Source organism: Dasypus novemcinctus, chromosome 1 (assembly GCF_030445035.2).
Source record: "Dasypus novemcinctus isolate mDasNov1 chromosome 1, mDasNov1.1.hap2, whole genome shotgun sequence".
NCBI classification, from domain to species: domain Eukaryota; kingdom Metazoa; phylum Chordata; class Mammalia; order Cingulata; family Dasypodidae; genus Dasypus; species Dasypus novemcinctus.
In genome coordinates, this window is record NC_080673.1 from 6,538,494 (window position 1) to 6,557,520 (window position 19,027).

The 19,027-nt window shown below is 41.0% G+C and overlaps 1 long non-coding RNA gene across 1 annotated transcript in view; it reads left to right on the forward strand.

The window, feature by feature from the left end:
- Positions 1-19,027, forward strand: part of LOC139438680 (uncharacterized) — an 85,816-nt gene that overhangs the window by 54,344 nt on the left and 12,445 nt on the right. The window contains exon 3 of the long non-coding RNA XR_011648382.1: positions 5,603-5,734. This is a non-coding gene — a long non-coding RNA (uncharacterized lncRNA). The remainder of the gene's footprint in view (positions 1-5,602; positions 5,735-19,027) is intronic.

The following is a 19,027-nucleotide window of genomic DNA, read 5'->3' on the forward strand; positions in this document are numbered from 1 at the left end:
TGAAAGCACAAATTGGTGCTCATGGCCCACTGGGGAACACTTAGCTCTATCAACCTTCTGCCAGTCTCAAAGCCTCGGTTATGTCCTCACTAGTAATCAGTAATGGAGTTGAGGTTCTCTCTGCAGTCTTCAGATTCAGGAAGACCAGTGCTCAAAATACTCCCTGGGAGCTTAGCTGCTGGTGCCAAGACTAGGTCTTACTGTCTGAATCTCTTTATAAACTCTATTTTCCATCTTGCATGAGCTTCCCATTCCTCTTCACTACCCTTCTTCCATTTATTTCTGCAACAGATAATTAATATTGCACAAGTCCTGTCCAAATTGTCTCCCACCCTTCTCTCTCTATTTCTGCTGCTCCCCTCAGGCCACACTCATCCGTTATTTGGATTTCATCAAAAGCCGGGCATCTGGTCTCCCCACCTTGACTCAGTACCTCCTCACACCAGCTATTCACACTGTGACCAGGGAGATCTCTCTAAACATGGGAATGCGAATGTGGTTGTGTTAGTCAGGGTTTTCCAGAGAAAGAGAGCCAGAGTATAGGAATGGCTCGCTTGACCGTGGGGCCTGGCAAGTCTGAATTCCGTGGGGCAGGCTGCAAGTTGGAAACTCGATGAAGGTGATTTTGAGTTCCCCAGGAGAAGCTGGCTGGTTGGAAGAGATACAGAAATTCTTCCTTCTGACTTCTGAAATCCTGAGTTCTGTTTTAAGAACTCATTGGATGAGGAGACTCCCATCATTGTCAAGGCCAATCTTCTTTGCTGATTGTAGATGCCATCTACTAGGGGCAAATAACTGACTGTAGATGCTGATTCACCTATGAAACACCCTCACAGTAATAATCAGGCCAGTGTTTACTTGACCAAAAATTGGACAATTAGCCAAGTTGACACATGGAATAAGCCATCCCAGTGGTCATGTTAACATATTTACATGGCCTATGAGCAGGACATACACCCCAGTTTGCTAGGACTGTCTCAGGTTTTACTTATTATAATTATTATGTAATTTCTCCTTCCACTCTTAAGGGTGTATTGATTTAGAGAATATGTTACATGATCACAGATGGTGAGTAGCCCCTGCTTGCCTCTATAGTTGGAACTATTTTAGAGCTGCAGTACCTTTAAATTTTCCAGAATGTGCTGTTTTCTCCCACCCAAGTCTTTGTTCATAATGTTCCCTCCTTCTGGAAAGTTCTTTCAGCCTTCTTCCCCTTTCTACCTAATTTCTATTCATTCTTCAGATCCCACCAGGAAAGAAGATCCTTGAAGCCAGGAACATCTGCCTGTTATGTCACTACTGTATTCTGAGTACTTAGAATGGTGTATGATGCATAACAGGCACTAAATAAATATTGGCTGAATAAATGAATCTAGCCTTAAGCATTATTTCCTCAGAGAAAATTTTTCTTGCCCTTCCCTTTCCTCCTACCCCAGGAATTTTTGTGTGCGTGAGAAATGCTGTTATAAAACCAGGCATGTTCTTCCAGAACATTTATCTCAGTTTATGATTACACAATCATTAGTTCACTAGAGTTTGACTTTGATGGAAGTGGGACTATTTCTGTTTTGCCTATTTTTATGTCTGCCTCATATACCATATTGGTCTAAAATATGTGTTTTATGAATGAACGAACAATCATGATGACAATAGCACTAGATTAGGCATTTTAGCAATTCTTTTGAAAAGCTAGTTATGTTCTTAGTCTCTAGAAGCTTATAATTTATCTGAGGGAGGGAAAGACAAAAGTCCACAAATAGACGGCATTTTAAGATAGTAGACTAAGCCATAGAACTTCAGAACGAATGACCCTGGAAGTTATCTAGGAACAGCTGAACTCATCAGAGCAGCAATGAGTGAGTATCACGCCGTGATAGGGACAGTTAGGTGAGGAGCCCAGATAGCACATCCTTGTAGGGGTGCAGAGGGGAAAAAATACTGCTCTGTGTTTTAGGACAAAGAGAGATGACGGAGGAAGTCAACTCGAATTGAGTTTTGAGTAGTTCATTCTCTAACAAACATGTATCCTGTGCTTGTTATATACCAACAACAAGAAGACAAAGTCCTTGCCCATCTAGATGAGGGGTGGGCAAAGTCCCAAGCCAGCCAGCCACCTGTTTTTGTAAGCATCGATTTATGGTGGCATACCACACCCATTTATTTACGTCTTGTCTATGGTAGTTTTGAGCTACAATGTCAGAGCTGAGTAGCTGCAAGAGAAAACATAGGGCCCTTTTCTTAATTTGCCAAGGCTGCTAGTACAAATAGTACACAATGGGTTGGTCTAACAACAGGAATTTATTAACTGGTGTTTTCAGAGGCCAGAAGTTCCAAATCAAGGTGCAGGCGAGGCCTGCTTTCTCCCAGGGTCAGTACTGCTCTGCTCGTCACAGCTCTCGGTCACGCATGGTGGAGATGGCCTCTCCTTTCTCGCTTCTGTGACTTCTGTGTTCTCTTTATAAGGCTCTGAGTAATCTGGATTAACACCTGCCATCACTCAGTTGGACTTTTTCTTAAAGAAAAATAACATCTTCAAGAGATCCTACTGACAATGGATTCCCAGCCATAGGAACAGAGGTTAAGACGAAGAGTATTGTTTTTTGTTGGGTACATAACCCAATCTACCATAGCCCACAAAGCCAAAAATATTTATGATCTGGCCCTTTAGAGAAAAAATTTGCCAACCCCTGAGTGAAACTCTTGGAGTTGAGTAGGGGAGACAGCTGTGAAACACCAAAAATAGTAAGCATTAAGGGCTTGGAAGAGACATGTAAGAAAGTTCATGGGAGTGCCATTAGAGAGGAAGTGATTAATTTATGGAAGAACGGGAGCCCAGAAGAAGGGACACTTGAGTAAGGTCGTGAAGGATCAGATCGCCATTATTACTTTGATTATAAAGAAAGAAGAAGGTAAAAAGAGGAAACAGCGAGAAGTAAAGTGGGAGGCAGGAATGAACACATCCTACAAGGGAGAATAACAGCATCCAGTTTGGACCCTATGTTCTCATTGGAAGTACAGGGAAAATACTTTATTGAGGGAGGCTAGGGAATTATATAGCTCCCTGAGTGAATGGGTGAAACATCTGAAATTCCTCGTATAGATAAGAAACTTTGAAGGCAATGATATGAAGGGGGAAAAAAGGGGAACAAATTTTTAGGCACTGTCTGATGACCTGGAATGGGAGAGAATTTGGGGGGCCACGGAGGCAGTCTACTGAACCGGATGGAAGAAACTGGAGATTTGAGAGCAAATTTGGCTTACAGACAGGACTTGCTTTGTCCACATGATATTTGAACAATTTGAAAAATTAGCTGTCCACATTTATCATAAGGATATTTTACATAAAATTCCAGATTTCTAACTCATCTTGAAAAAAGGCAGAGTATCTGGCAGCATAAGACTTGCATTCGTACTTAGCAACAATGGGCTGCAGCCCAGTCATGCTTGGTGGAGTTGGCAAGGGCAGGTCCCTTTCTGGTCACCTTTAGTTGTGTAATGATGACCCTGCAGGTATTGGGATTTGTGGCCTATTATAACATAATCTGGACATAAAATATGAAAAAGTCTTTAATTGGAATGGAGCCAACATGTTCACCTTTCTTTTCCTGTCCTGAACTTTTATCCACTGTTTTGAGACTTTCTCCTTCATTTTTTAAGATTTATTTTATTTTGCCCCCCTCATTGCTTTGTGGTTGCTGTCTGCTCTCTGTGTTCATTTGCTGTGTGCTCTCTGTGTCTACTCGTCTTTTCTCTAGGAGGCGCTAGGAACCCAACCTGGGACCTCCCATGTAGGAAAGAGGTGCTCAATCACTTGAGCTACCTCAGGTCTCTCTCCTTCATTTTTAAACACTGGGGATTCGTGTGTGTGTGTGGTTTACACTCTTAATTGGACCATGATAGGTCTAGCAGGTGATTATCTGCCTTGAGGTTAAGTCCTGTGATTTAATTCTATTGTGTCAAAGCTTACTCTTTTCGCTCTCACAGACAAAAACTTACTTGAAAACCAAACGCTCTTACTCATAACCCTCTCCCTACTTCCCAAGTTTGTAGTTCCTCCCATCCATCTTGCGTAGGATAACCATAACAGCTTTTGATTATGCTTTTCCAACAGTTTTATTTTTAATTCTTCTTGAAACAAAAACAAGACCGTTTTTTAGAGGGTAGCTTGGGTTACATTCCCAAGGGGATTTTTAAATTTCCTTCATTCAATGCTTCTCTCCCTTTGCTTGGCTGTTGAAAATAGGCTACAATGCATTTCCATATAACTCTGGATGATATGTGATTCCAAGGGGGAAATGCTATAAAAAAGGTAGTTAATCTGTTGTCACTCCTGCTGGGCTGGGGGTGCAGCTGCACCACTCCTCCTTGGGACACTGTGTTTCCTGTTGACATGCAGCTCCAGGGTCTGGCAGCAGACCTCCGTAATGGTTGTGCTGAGCAAGCACTGTATAGTCGGGTCTATGTGGGAAGCCCGAGTTGTTATCAGGTTACATGTGCCTTATGTTTTGAGCAAAATGATTTGGCCCTTGAAAATCCGTTTAGGTCAGAATTCTGTGTCAAAAGCAGGCTATAAGAGAGCTGGGACTCTGCCAGAAGACTTAATAACTAATTTTGAGTATTTTATAAAACTTGCATATTATAGCATTTCTGAGTTATAGAGTACCATCTTATACTGATTGGAAAAGGCCAGCCACAAACCTAATTCCATGGCCTTTACTTTCCCCTTTCTTGTCTGCAAAGTGAAGGGGTTAAAATAAATGATCTGTAGGTGTTTTTGTGCCAACTCTTGGAGTTAAGAGATGGATGGTGGAGCTGTGCTTGTGCATAAGAAATCTAGATTCTCATGATGCCTGAGCCAAATTACAGAGACCATTTTCTCCCTGGGTAAGTATTAAGATGGCAAGCTGAGTAGTTCGACAGAGAGGCTATGTGATGAAGAAAAAAGTGTGGACTTTGACTTTCGACAGACGAAGTCTCCCATTCAAGCTTTTCAGCCTGGTAATTGTGCCCTATCTTAGGTCATTTACTCAACTTCCCTACCTCTTGGTTTCCTTTCCAGTTAATGGAAGATGATACTTAGAGAGCTTTTTTGTGAAGATGAGAGAGAGTAAAATGAGATGACACTAGCAAAACACTGATAAATTCCCTGGTCCACTGCAGAGCCCTATCTGGAACAGTATATACAATCCAGAGACTGTTTCACCTGAAGTAAATTTCAGGCTTCATTACAGGTGTACCGTGTTTTGTTGTGCTTTGATTTACTGTACTTTGCAGATATTTATTTATTTATTTATTTATTTATTTGTTAATGAATTGAAGGTTTGTGGCAACCCTGCTTTGAGCAAGTCTATTAGGACCATTTTTCCAGCAGCATGTGCTCACTCTGTGTCTTATTTTGGCAATTCTTGCAATATTTCAAAAACTTTTTCATTATTTTATGTTATGGTGATCTGTGATGTTTGATGTTACTATTGTAATGGTTTTGGGGCACCACAAACTATGACCATATAAAACAGCGAATTTAATTGGTAAACGTGTAAGTAGATGAAATCAATGACTGCCCCACTGACCGGCCGTTCTCTGTCTCTCTCCCTCTCCTTAGGCCTCCCTGTTCTCTAGACACAAAAACATGGAAATTAAGCCAATTACTAACTCTACAATGGCCTCTATGCGTTCATAAGAAGGAAGAGCCACAGACATTATTAAGCTAGCCATGGAAAAACTCTTATCACAGGTATGAAGGCAGTGACCACCGGAGGCTCTGAGGGCAGGGAGAGGGACGCGTAAGTGTAACACGGGGCATTTGGGGAGACTGGAATTGTCCTGCATGACAGTGCAATGACGGACACAAGCCATTGTATATTTGGTCATAACTTACAAAACTGTGTGGGACAGAGGGTAAACTGTAATGTAATCTTAGTCCATGGTTAGCAGCAATGCTTCAATATGGGTTCATCAGTTGTAACGAATGTGCCACACTAATGAAGGATGTTGTTAAAGTGGGAAAGTGTGGGAGGGGGAGGGAGAGGGACATACTGGAATTCCCTAGATGGTTTTTTCTCCTTTTTAAAAAAAACATTTATTGGAGCAAATCACTCATACATGAACATACATAAACAATAAGTGTATAGTAATACTTGTGAACTTACAAAACAGACATACATACATCATACAGGGTTCTCATACTTCACCTTACCACCAATACCTTGCATTGTTGTCAAACATTTTTATCTAATGATTAAAGAACATCCTCAAAATATTACTACTAACCAAAGTATTTTTCTCTCAACCGACCCTATTATTATTATCATTTTTATATCATTTATATATGAACATACATAAATAAGTGTATAGTAAAAGTTGTGAACTTACAAAGCAAACATGTATAACATCATACAGGGCCCATACATCCACCCTCCACCAACACCTTGCATTGTGATGAGGCGTTTGTTACAAATTATGAAAGAATATTGTCAAAATCTTACTACTAATTATAGTTCTTATCTTACCTTTAGTGTATTTTTTCCCAACCCACCCTATTATTATTTTTAAAATATTTATTTGTGACAGAAGCTGTAAACTTACAAAACAATCATGCACATGTGCAGAATTCCCAAACAACACCCTCCGTCAACACACCACACTGGGGTGGAACACTTGTTACAGATTATGAGATAATATCCTCCAATTATTACCAGGTCCGTAGTATACATTGGGCACACATTTTCCGTACTCCCCCATTATCAAAAGAGTACATCTTTGGCATAGATGTAAGAATATTACATTATTACTGCTAAGCACAGTCCATAGGTCACTGTAGTTGTATTTTTCCCATGCTTCTCCACATTCCCACCACCCTGCAATGGTGATGTATATTTGCTCTAGCTAACAAGGATATTCTTGCATCTGTGCCATCAACCACAATTCTCATCCACCTCTGGGTTTACTGTGCTATTCTGGACAGAAGATCAAACCAGCATGATGTTCCTATAAGCTAAAGACTAGTCCAGAGCAAGGCCCTAACTCTCTTCAGTTCTATAAAGGCTGAAGGAGGTGAAAAAGCTGCAGAAGGAAAGTTTGAAGCTAGCAGAAGTTGGTTCATGATGTTAAGGAAAGAAGCCATCTCCGTAACATAATGGTGCGAAGTGAAGCAGCACATGTTCATGTAGAAGCTGCAGCAAGTTATCCAAAAGATCTAGCTAAGAGATTTAATGAAGGTGGCCACAGTAAACAGCAGATTTCCAATGTAAATGAAACATTATATTGGAAATAGATGCCATCTAGGACTTTGATAGCTAGAAAGGAGAAGTTGATGCCTGACTTCAAAGTTTTAAAGTTTCTCTAGTAAGGGGCTAATGTAGCTGGTGACTTTAAGTTGAAGTCAATTCTCATTTACCATCCCTAAAATCCTAGGGCTCTTAAGAGTTATGCTCAGTTGGCTCTTCCAGTGTGCTCTAACTGGAACAACAAAGCTTGCATGACAGCACATGTGCTTAAAACATGTTTTACCAAATATTTTAAGCCCACTGGTGAGACTTACTTTACAGAAAAAAAGATTCCTTTCAAAATATTACTGCCCATTGAAATAGCACCTGGTCAAGCAAGAGCTCTGATGAAGATGTACAATGAGATGAATGTTGTTGTCATGCTTGCTAACACAACATCCATTCTGAAGCCCATGGATAAAGGACTCATCTTGACTCTCAAGCCTTACTACTTAAGAAGTACATTTCATAAGGCCCTCACTGCCATCAATAGTGGCTCCTTTGATGTATCTTGACAAAGTCAATTGAAAACCTTCTGGAAAGGATTTGTCATTTTAGATGCCGTTAAGAACATTCATGATTCATGGGAGGAAGTAAAAATATCAACTTTAACAGGAGTTTGGAAGAAGTTGATTCCAATCCTCATGAATGACTTTGAGGGTTTCCAGTCTTCAGGGGAGGAAGTAATTGCAGATGTGGTAGAAATAGCAAGCAAATTAGAATTAGAAGTAGAACCTGGATAGATGACTGAATTGCTGCAATCTCATGATAAAACTTGAATGGATGAGGAGTTAATTATAATGGATGAGCATATAAAGTGGTTTCTTGAGATGGAAACTACTCCTGATGAAGATGCCGTGAACATTGTTGAAGTGACAATAAAGAGTTTGGAATATTACTTCAACTTAGTTGGTAGAAGCAGTGGCAGCATTTAAGAGGATTGATGCTAATTTTGAAAGAAATTCTATGGGTAAAATGTTATCAAATAGCATCACATGTGGCAGAGAAATCTTTCATGAAAGGGAGAATCAGTCAGTGCAGCCAACATCATTGCTATCTTATTTTGAGAAATTGCCACAGCCACCCCAAGTTCAGCAACCACCACCCTGATCAGTCAGCAGGTCTAAACACTCAAGTAAGATCTCTCACTGTAGAGAAGATTACAACTTGCTGAAGGCTCAGATGATGGTTAACATTTTTTAAAGGCGGTACTGGGGGTTGAACTTGGGGCCTCGTACATGAAAAGCAGGTGCTCAACCTCTGAGCTATATCTGCTCCACAGGTTAACATTTTTAAGCAAGAAAATATTTTAAAATTAAGGCATATACTTTTTTTTGGGCATAAAGCTATTGCACATTTAATAGACTACAGCATAGTGTAAATATAACTTTTATATGTACTGGCAAAACAAAAATTTCATGTGACCCACTTTATTGTGATACTCACTTTATTGCAATACTCACTTTATTGCAGTGGCCTGGCACCAAACCCACAATATCTCAGAGGTATGCTTGTAACTAGTTAAGTCAAGAAAAAGATGAAGCAGCAATTGATGGCTAGCTCTGAAATTTAGTGTTTGATTGTGCCTAATGTGGGTGTTCGTATTTCTTTAAATATCGTTTCAACTAAATTATTTCTTTATCATTAATAATTAGAAATTTATTTGGTTTCTAGACTTAGCTAATTTTTCTAAGTCAAGTCAAATTGATTTCATAGAGCAGGGGTTCTTAACAAGGGGTCTGTGAACCTGAATTGAAATGTTAAAAAAGCATTATTCTTGTGGGGACCTGTTGGTGTGGGTGTGATATATTTATTAAATAATACACAGGATAGTGGGGACTTAGTGAGGGGTCCGTGGTTTTCACCTGACTGGCAAAGGGGTATGTGGAACAAAAAGGGTCAAGAGCCCCTGCCCTGGAGGATTGCCATGCACTGCCTCCCTCTCTCCAGTGGCATAATTTGCTTCAATAGCTTCTTCTCTACAAGGAGGCACCAGCTGATAGTTGTCTACACCATTGGAGAGGGTGGCCAGTTCATCAGCTCATCTGAGGCCCACCACTTGATTTGATAAACAACATCCATGCTATTGCTTTCCAGGAGAAATGATGAAGCCAAGTGATTAGAGATAGGATTATAAATACACAAAGATATAGACACACACATACACACACACATACACACACACACACAGAGGCAGATAGAAATGGACTTGATATTTGAAAGGTACCCCAAAGGTAGTTAAGAAAAAGGATAATTTTTATAGAAAAAAGGGCATCATGCCTGGGTGACTAAAAAGCACATGAAAAGATGCTCAACATCGTTAGCTATTAGGGAAATGCAAATCAAAACTATAACCTTATACCTTTCAGACTGCTGCTATTAAAAAAAAAGCAGAGGCCCTACTTTGGAGTTTGTGTTTCTGTGGGATGGAGCTGGACTCAGATGTGATCTTTGTCCACAAGCCTCTCCTGTTACTTTTACCGGAACTGTAGTTGGTGCTGGGGTTTAGTGTATACCCAGGGGACCTGAATCTCTGGACTGACCATGTTATAGCCAGGCCCTGAGCCTCAACAGACTTCAGCTCCTACACTCTGGTTTATAGGACTTACCCCACTCAGCTAACAAGGAAGTGAAGAAGGTCAGCCACCACACCAGGAGCCAAGAGTGCTTACAACTGAAAGCAGGAGAATTGCATCCAGCATGCATGTGGAATCTAAGCCCCCTCTTGATAGAGAGGTGGAGTGGACACAATCATTCCAAGGTCCACAGGATGGAGGAATAGAGTATGGATTAGAGTGGACTTACTGATATTCTATTCATGAACTATTGTGATTAGTCATCGAAGAAAATGTGGCATTGGTGTGGAGAAAGTGGCCATGGTGGCTGCTGGGGGTAGGGAGTGGGAGGAAGAGATGAGATGTGGGGGCGTTTTCAGGACTTGGAGTTGTCCTGGGTGGTGCTGCAGGGACAGGTACTAGACATTGTATGTCCTCCCATGGCCCACTGGGTGGATTGGGGGAGAGTGTGGGCTATGATGTGGACCATTGGCCATGAGGTGCAGCAGTGCTCAGAGATATATTCACCAAATGCAATGAATGTTTCATGATGATGGAGGAGATTGTTGTTATGGGGGGAGGAGTGGGGTGAGGGAGGTGGGGGTATATGGGGACCTCATATTTTTTAATGTAATATTAAAAAAATAAAGAAAAAAAAAAAGCAGAAAACTTCAAGTGTTGGAGAGGATGTGGAGGAATGGGAGCCCTCATCCAGTGCTGGTGGGAATGTAGAATGGAGCAGCCCCTGGGAAGGATGGTTTGGCGGTTCCTCAGGAAGCTAAGTATAGAATTGTCATATGATCTGGCAATCCCTCTACTAGGAATACAGCCAGAGGAATTGAAAGTAGGGACACAAACAGATACATGCACACGAACATTCATCGCAGCATTATTCACAATTGCTGAAAGTTGGAAGCAACCCACGTGTCCATCAACAGATGAATGGGTAAATAAATGTGGTATATACATATGAGGGAATCTTACTCAGCTATAAGAAGGAATGAAGTCTTTACACATGTGGCAACATGGATGAGTCTCAAAGACCATATGTTGAATGAAGTAAGCCAGTCATTAAAGGGCAAATATCGTGTAATCTCACTGACTTGAACTAAGGAAATGACTAGACTCACGGAGGTGGAGTCTGAGAGATAGGTTACCGGGAGATAGGAAGGGAGTAGAGAGTGGTGAGCCAGTGTTCAATCTGGGCTGAATTGATAAGGTGGCCAGGGAGTGGTTTGGCAGTGGACAGGGGTGATGGTCGTGGAGGGATGTTAGTGAGGTCGATACTGAAGAGTGTGAGTGTGAGCAGGGTTGGGGTGGGCCAGGCTATCTGTAGAGCTGGGGGTGGGGGTGGGGTTGGAAGAATGAACAAATGAGCTCTGGGGAAGTCGAGGACTGTGGTTGAGAATACAATTGTGGGCGTGTTCTATTGGCAACGATGGCGGCGGAGGGTCACTGGTACAGGGTGTCAGCGGTGGGGGACATGTGGGGAAGGGTGCACCTGGAGCACGCCTCTGTGGAGTATGAATGTGTTCGTGTGGCCATAGGGTGTTATCTCAGTGAGTGGAGACTCACGCAGTAACCAATAAAATATTAAATTCCCTTCCTGGGGGCTCCTCCTACGATCTCAAATAGAGTGGCAAGAATCTCTAGAGTACATAGGCAGTATCTATTAAAAGAAAACAGACCAAGATGCCAAGCGTTCATTATGCTTTTACTTATGAACCTTATTCTTGTAAAATTGAAACTTAGACTAATAATATATTTTACCTAAGAATTACATCCTGGGAACTTCCTTGTTGCTTGAGTGTGACCTCTCTCTAAGCCAAACTCAGCAAATAAACTCACGACATCTCCCCAGCATGAGACATGACTCCTGGGGATGAGCCTCCTTGGCACCGAGGGGGGATTATTACCAAGTGCCAACCAGTGATGCATTTGGAAAAAGGCCTTGACCAAAAGGGAGAAACATTAAATACAAAGGAGTTTTTGTGGCTAAGAGATTTCAAAGTGAATCTGGAGGTCATTCCAGAGGTTACGCTTATGCACACCTCAGGAAGATCTCACTAACAGCCACAGTAAACAGTGCCTCAAACAGGGGTGCTCCTGAGAGCTCTAGAGACATCTGGACACTATAGGCAGGGCACACAACCCCATGGAATCAGCACCCCATCAGTGGGCCTCGCCTTGGAACATACGATAACCTGTTTCCCCAATGTAGCAGAGTTAGACTCATTTAAAATTTCCCTACACATGATTCTTCTATCCCTTTTATTTGAACCTATAATTAGCACTATACCAATTAAATATATGTCCCAGAGACTTAAATCTTCTAAGTCTGTTCACATGCTAGTTGAGTCCTGAATCTCAGCAGAACTGCGGCTAATACTTATTCTCTAGTTCATCAGACTCGCCCAGGACAACAAACAAAATGATGATGACAGACAATCCCCATCCCCAAAAACAAAGATTATCTACAGTGCCAAGCAAAACGGTTCCTTCCATCTGCCCCATAAGATCTAAGCCCCCTCTCAGTATGAAGCAGAGCTGACGTTAACATCCCCAAATCCTCAAGATGGAGGAATGAACGAACAAATAAGGGGGTGGGGCGTAGCAACCATGGAATAAAGTGGAATTATTGTAGTAATGATAGAACTTGTAGCATTGATATAAAGATAGTGGTTACCAGAAGGTCTGAGGGAAGGAGGAGGGAAGAATAGCTGTAACATGGGGCATTTTTAGACATTGGAATTGTTCTGCATGACATTGCATTGACAGATACAGACTGTTATACATTTTGTCAAAACCTATAAAATTGTATGGTGCAAAGTGTAACCATAATGTAAAATATAGACCTTGGTTAGTAACAATGCTTCAGTCTTTGTCCATCAATTGTAACAAATGTATCACATGAATGTAAGTAGTTATTAATTGGGGAAGTAGGGGGAGGGGGCAGGGTACATGGGAACCCCCTATACTTTTGATGTAATGTTTCTATAATCTAAAACTGCTTTAAAAATAAAGTTTATTAGATGAAAAAAAAAGATAGCTGGGTAGCCAGAAACAACTTCAGGCGATGTATGGAAAATTGGACATTGATAACGTTATCTATCCTTTCTACTGAATTGAGCCCCTGGTGCATGAGAAAATCTCTCTGCAATGTGTTTACACTGGCTCAGGGGTATTTGTTAATGCATTAAGCAGGATCCAGGAGGTGGCCAGCAGGTACTGGATTAATTATACTTGTTCACTTACAGAGACACCATAAGCCATTCCTGGGTAACACAGGAACTCCAAACTTGATAGTGAGTTTACTAGGGCCAGGAAGTGTGTCCAGGCACCGGGTAAAATAAGAATATGGTTTGAAAATAACAAAACCACCTATACTAATATAGTAATATTCTTTGAATAGAAGGTTCTTCCTGAATCACTTTTTGTACTTTTCCCCTGGAGGAAAAGGAACCAATGGCTTTGCCCAATTAGGTTTCAGTGGCTTTACAAGGCTTTGAAAGTGCGTCCCCAGGCAGCTGGATTCCCCATCAAGAGGCAAGCTGGACTGGAAGCAAAGGAAGTCTGATGCTCAAGCCTTTGGAAGCAGCAGAGTGCAAACCATTTCAACAAAGGCGATTGTCCTCAAAGATCCAGGAGCAGATTCACAGAAATACTGGAAAAGTTCCCCAGGAATGGACGCGGTTTGTGGTGTAGCTGTAGCTGACTCTGTGGCCAGAGACAGCCCTTTTAGATTGGGCTAGCGCAGACCTCAGTGACTGGAATGAAGAGAAACAGTAGTGGCATTTCTCAGAATATGATTGAATATCAACTATATTTTATTGACCTGCCTTCTTCTCCACATTTGAACCCTATATTTTTGTATGACTGATCCATCTTTCGCTGCTTTCAAGTCCTTTTCTCTCTATTAATATTCTGTTTATTTGTGTATTCTTAATCTTCAATTCCATTCCCTCTCTTTGTAAAGCCTTAGCTCAGACTGCGGAGTTATATAAAATAAATAAGATGTTTTGCTGACACACAGCACACTTCAAATCCAGTGGGGAACCAGTGGTAGGCTGTTCCTGCCCACAGCCACTCACTGTCTTCTACTAATGCCTCTTCTCTGCCGTTCAGCTCTGGAGAATTCCTCGTAAAACTCAGATATGCTGGGCCATGCCATGCTTCTGTAGCTCTACACAGTCTGCGGTCTCTGCCTGGAAGGATTCTTTGCTTACTTCTTGCCTTAACAAATTTTACTCAGCACTTACCTCAAGTGTGAGCCTGAGAAACCTTCTCTGATAACCCATCTGAAGTCAAGAATACAAAACATCATGCTGTGCCATTATTTGCCATTAAAGTATCAGTATCCCATTGTACAACTTTTTTGATGCTATATTACATTATGTTGCATCCTAACATCTTAAAATGAATTTAACCGTCTTCAGTACACTCTTCCGCAGGCCTTATCTTGCATTACAACTGCCTGTATACCTGCTGCCTTTACCAAAAGAGGAGGGAGCCGAAACTTCCCCAGTCATCTGTGGCCCTGGTCTTGGAATGTAGGGAGTTAGGAGGCCTTTCAAGATTTTTGAGCAGAAGGAGAGCTGTCATGACCTGCTTCTCTGATCTCTTATGTATGCATGTGTGTGTGTATGCACGTGTGTATATATGTATGTAGGCATATGTGTATTTTCTTGAAGGAAGTCCCAGGATTAGGTAATAGGAAGAAAGAGCTATACGTATGTACTTAGCATGCAACACGTCTGGCAAATAAGAAGGATGTTCACATTAGACAAATTCATTGGAAAAGCAAGTAAATAAATACAGGTGTGACCTCAATGTAGGGGGCCCCAAAAGGAGGCATAAGAGATATATGGCACAAGAGGGTTGGGGGGAGCTCCTAGAAATTGGGTTCTAATCATGTTCTTCTTGCAATTCTCCTCCAATTAGAGTGAACAAGTTAAGGCCTGAGGAAGAGTGTATTGAAGATGATTGAATTCATTTTATGATGTTATGATACAACACAGTGTAATAGTGTGTCAAAAAGCTGTACAATAGAATGCTGATGCTTTAATGCCAGAAACGAAATTGGAATATCAGCTCCCTATAAAACAAATTATGCTTTGGCTTCTTCATTTATTATTCTCTTCTTTCAAAGTTAACTCTTTACAAATTCTTAAGAACCCTTAGTACTTTGCCTATTACTTTACCTATTACTGGCATGGAGCTTGTTAATTTTCTTTACTAACCTTTAACCCCACTCATGAAACTTCTATCTCCCTCCTTTTTTGGCTCTTGCACTGAATTGCAAACTAAGAAAATTTTTATTTCTGTATTTTATTTCATTTTGTAATACTTTTTTTCTGTCATATTCTTCTAAGGTTTATTGATCTTCCATGTGGAGGTGTGTATCAAATCCAATACTACTAATTTATATCCAATGTACACCATTTATTTTGGTATACAAAAAAATGTTCATTTTTAGTATTTGGTACTCATAGATAATGCATGTCATCAAATATTAAATTAAATTGTTAACATATTTATTCATCTTTCATCACCAAAATTCCTCATGTTTATAGATTATTACTCAAATGTTTTGTCAAATTCATTAAAATGCATCACCAGAATTTTTAAAGATTCACAACATATTTGTTAAGATAAGGAAAACATGTTTCCAAAATATTTCAGGAAAACTTAGAATAAAATGGAAAGCGAGTTTCACACTCTTAATTAAAAGTTAATTAAGGGAAGCGGACTTGGCCTAGTGGTTAGGGTGTCTGCCTACCACATGGGAGGTCCACAGTTCAAATCCCGGGCCTCCTTGACCAGTGTGGAGCTGGCCCATATGCACTGCTGATGCGTGCAAGGAGTGCCCTGCCACGCAGGGGTGTCCCCCCATAGGGGAGAGCCCCACATGCAAGGAGTGTGCCCCATAAGGAGAGCCTCCCAGCGCGAAAGAAAGTGCAGCCTGCCCAGGAATGGTGCTGCACGCATGGAGAGCTGACACAGCAAGATGATGCAACAAAAGAAACACAGATTCCCTGCCACTGACAACAACAGAAGCAGACAAAGAAGAACACACAGCAAATGGACACAGAGAACAGACAATTGGGGCAGGGGGAGGGGAGAGAAATAAATAAATAAATCTTAAAAAAAAGTTAATTAAATATCTTTCTGAGTACACAACACTGGAAGTTGGTTTCATCAAGCAGGGGAAAATAGTGCATTTGTTTTGTTTTGTTTTTTTCATACTTCAGTTACAGTTACAAAGTTTAATTGCTATAATGAAATTTCTCCTTAATTCTCATGCAAAAGACCAAAAGAGGTTTAATGCTTCGTGGAAAGTGGAAGAAATCTAGGTTAAAAAAGTGACAGTTAATGGTGTCGCACCTGGAAATAGCGCTTTTTAACTTTAAAAGATAAAGATTTTCTCTTCTTGTTTTTGTCCAAAATAAGAAGCTTCTTACAAAGCCCCCACTGCTATCCTCAAACTGGTCATTTTGCGGCCATTGCACAAATGTGCCCTGTTGATGAAAACAAATACGGATGTCTCTGCCCAGCTGACTCTCAGCTCCACGGCCGAAAGAAAGGCACTTTCATTTCACTACCACAGAGTTTGGCAGAAAGAGCATAGGCATTGGGGCATTGGGGTCAGAAGTAGGTACTTTCAAGTCACCGCTCTGCCACTCACTATCTACAGGCCACCGGAAGTCTGGGAGCCTCACCTGAGTAAACTGGGAGCACATCACTGCCAGTCTCACGGCCAGTCTCGTAAATGATGTGCCTAGCATGACGCTCGAAGCAGAAGGTACTTCTGCAACCGCTAGTTCAGTCATCTGGCAGACAGCACGTTGCCCTAATGCAGTCTAAATAATTACAGCTAAAATCATAATAAAGCAACCAAGCAGGAAAAAAATGACCCTAACAGCAGCCCTAGATAGAGAAATCAGATGCTGTCAGTTAATGGTAACGCAAACTTTTAAAACATAATTAAAACACGTGGAAAAGTAAGTAGATTAAAACCGCCCTATCCTGCAGAGACCACGAACAGTTAGTTACCCCCCCGAGTAAGGGATTCCCGCCACGTGAAGGACCTTGGAGAAATCACCAGCACTGCAGCAAGGGAGGCGCCGCTCCATCTCAGGAGGCAGAAGCTAGGTTTCTCAAGGTGACTTAGAGCTCTGAAAACCCACTCGGGGTTTCCTCTATCCTTTGCAACTCCTAGGATCTCATATAGACAGGAAGATGATTTTTAAATTAAACGTTTTGGGTCCTATCTCCTAAGCTCGAGTTCAGGCACATTGTGAGTTGATGACAACACCACAGTGGCTTTTAATTTTGGCCTCAGATTCATGCTAAATAGACTAAATCATGTCTTTGTAACCTTCGTGAGATGTGGGGGAAGAAAGAACTCCCTCACGGCCGTGAACAAGCTTCTCGAGTTTGAGGCAGCCCAGCAGTGTCAGATCCTCTAATGAACACTCCATTTATCAAAGCTGTATCCCTGACACAGATGTCATATCCAGCTTTCTGTACTTGTATTTCAGCGTCACTCAGCAACGGACAGGTAAGGTAATATCTCTAAAAGTTTCTGGAAGGAATGTTGCCTGAATCTCATCACTGAAGTCTTACACTGCTCTATTGTGATCTGAAGGGCTGCAAATGTGAAGGGAGTATGGAGGACAGAGGAAGACAGACAGACAGGACACCCGGGCTAATTGGAGATAAGGGGGATCCCAGGGCAGAGGGGTCCAGATCCCAGTGGAGCCCCGGTCAATGGAAGGGGATATAAACCTCACCGGAAAACATGGCTGGGTTCTTCCAATAGTCCCCTATTTTCAAGCTTGTATATATATATATTTTCACTATAATCCTTACTTTAATAGGTGTGAAAATGGAAAAAAAATTTCAAAAGAGCCATCTGTAGGGAGTCAGGCTTTCCACAATCAACATTCTCACACTTTTTTCTTAATGGTCTTGGCTAAGGTGACTAAGGCTTTGAGTGGAACTCAGACCAGAATCAACATCTCCATTTTTGAGTTGAGTTGGGTAGGCATTTCTCCAAAGAAGATGAAAAGATGCTTCACGTAATTAGTCATTAGGGAAATGCAAATCAAATTGATGAGTTAACCCTGCACATCTATTAGGATGGCTATAATTTAAAAGAGGAACATAACAAGTGTTGACGAAGATGCAGGCAAATTGGAATCCTCATACATGGCTGGTGGGAATGTGAATGGTTCAGCTGTTGAGGAAAACATTTTGGCATTTCCTCAAAAAGTTTAAAATAGAATTGCCATATGACTCAGCAATTCCTTTCTTAGGTGTATATTCAAATCAATTGAAAACCAGTACTCAAACCTGAGTATTCATAGCACTATTCACAATAGCCAAAAGGTAGAAACAACCCAAATACCTATTGATGGATAAGTGGACAAATTGTGATAAATGCATACAAAGGAATTAGCCCTTAAAAAGAAATGAAGTACTGATACATACTACAACATGGGTGTATCTCAAAAGACATTGTGCTAAGTGAAAGAAGCCAGGCACAGAAGGTCACAATTGTAGGATTCCATTTATATGAAATATCAAGAATAGATCAATCCATGGAGATAGAAAGCAGACTGGAGGTTGCCAGGTTCTCCAGGTAGGAGAAATGGAGTGACTGTTTACTAGGTAGGAGGTTTTCTTTTGGAGTGATGAAAATGTTTTAGAACTAGTTAGTTAGAGGTGCTGGTTGTATAACATTGTGAATGTACAAAATGCCATTGAATTGTTCACTTTAAAATGATTGATTGTACATTATATAAATTTCCTCTCAACTTTTGAGTTCATTTTACAATACATACAAAAAACCTGGTGATCTGGGTGTTATTTTGTCCATTTTGTGGATAAACATTAGTATTATATTATTATTTATTATATAATAAATATTATTTTTAGAAGGGAAATATGGTATTATATTAGGATGGGACTTTATAGGTGATGGATAATATAGGAATTTACCTTTAAAAGGCAACATACAATGTCCAGTCCATGCTGGTCAGATCTACTGAGTGCTTGCTGCAGACTCTCGCTTGCCAAGCTGTGCCGTGGAGTCAGAGTTCTTGCCAACAGAGCAGAAACCCAGCCCCAGTCAGTGTGTGGTGAACGAGCCAGTAAGAAAATGATTTGGGAACAGAGTTGGAAAGACTGAGATGTGTCCTGCTC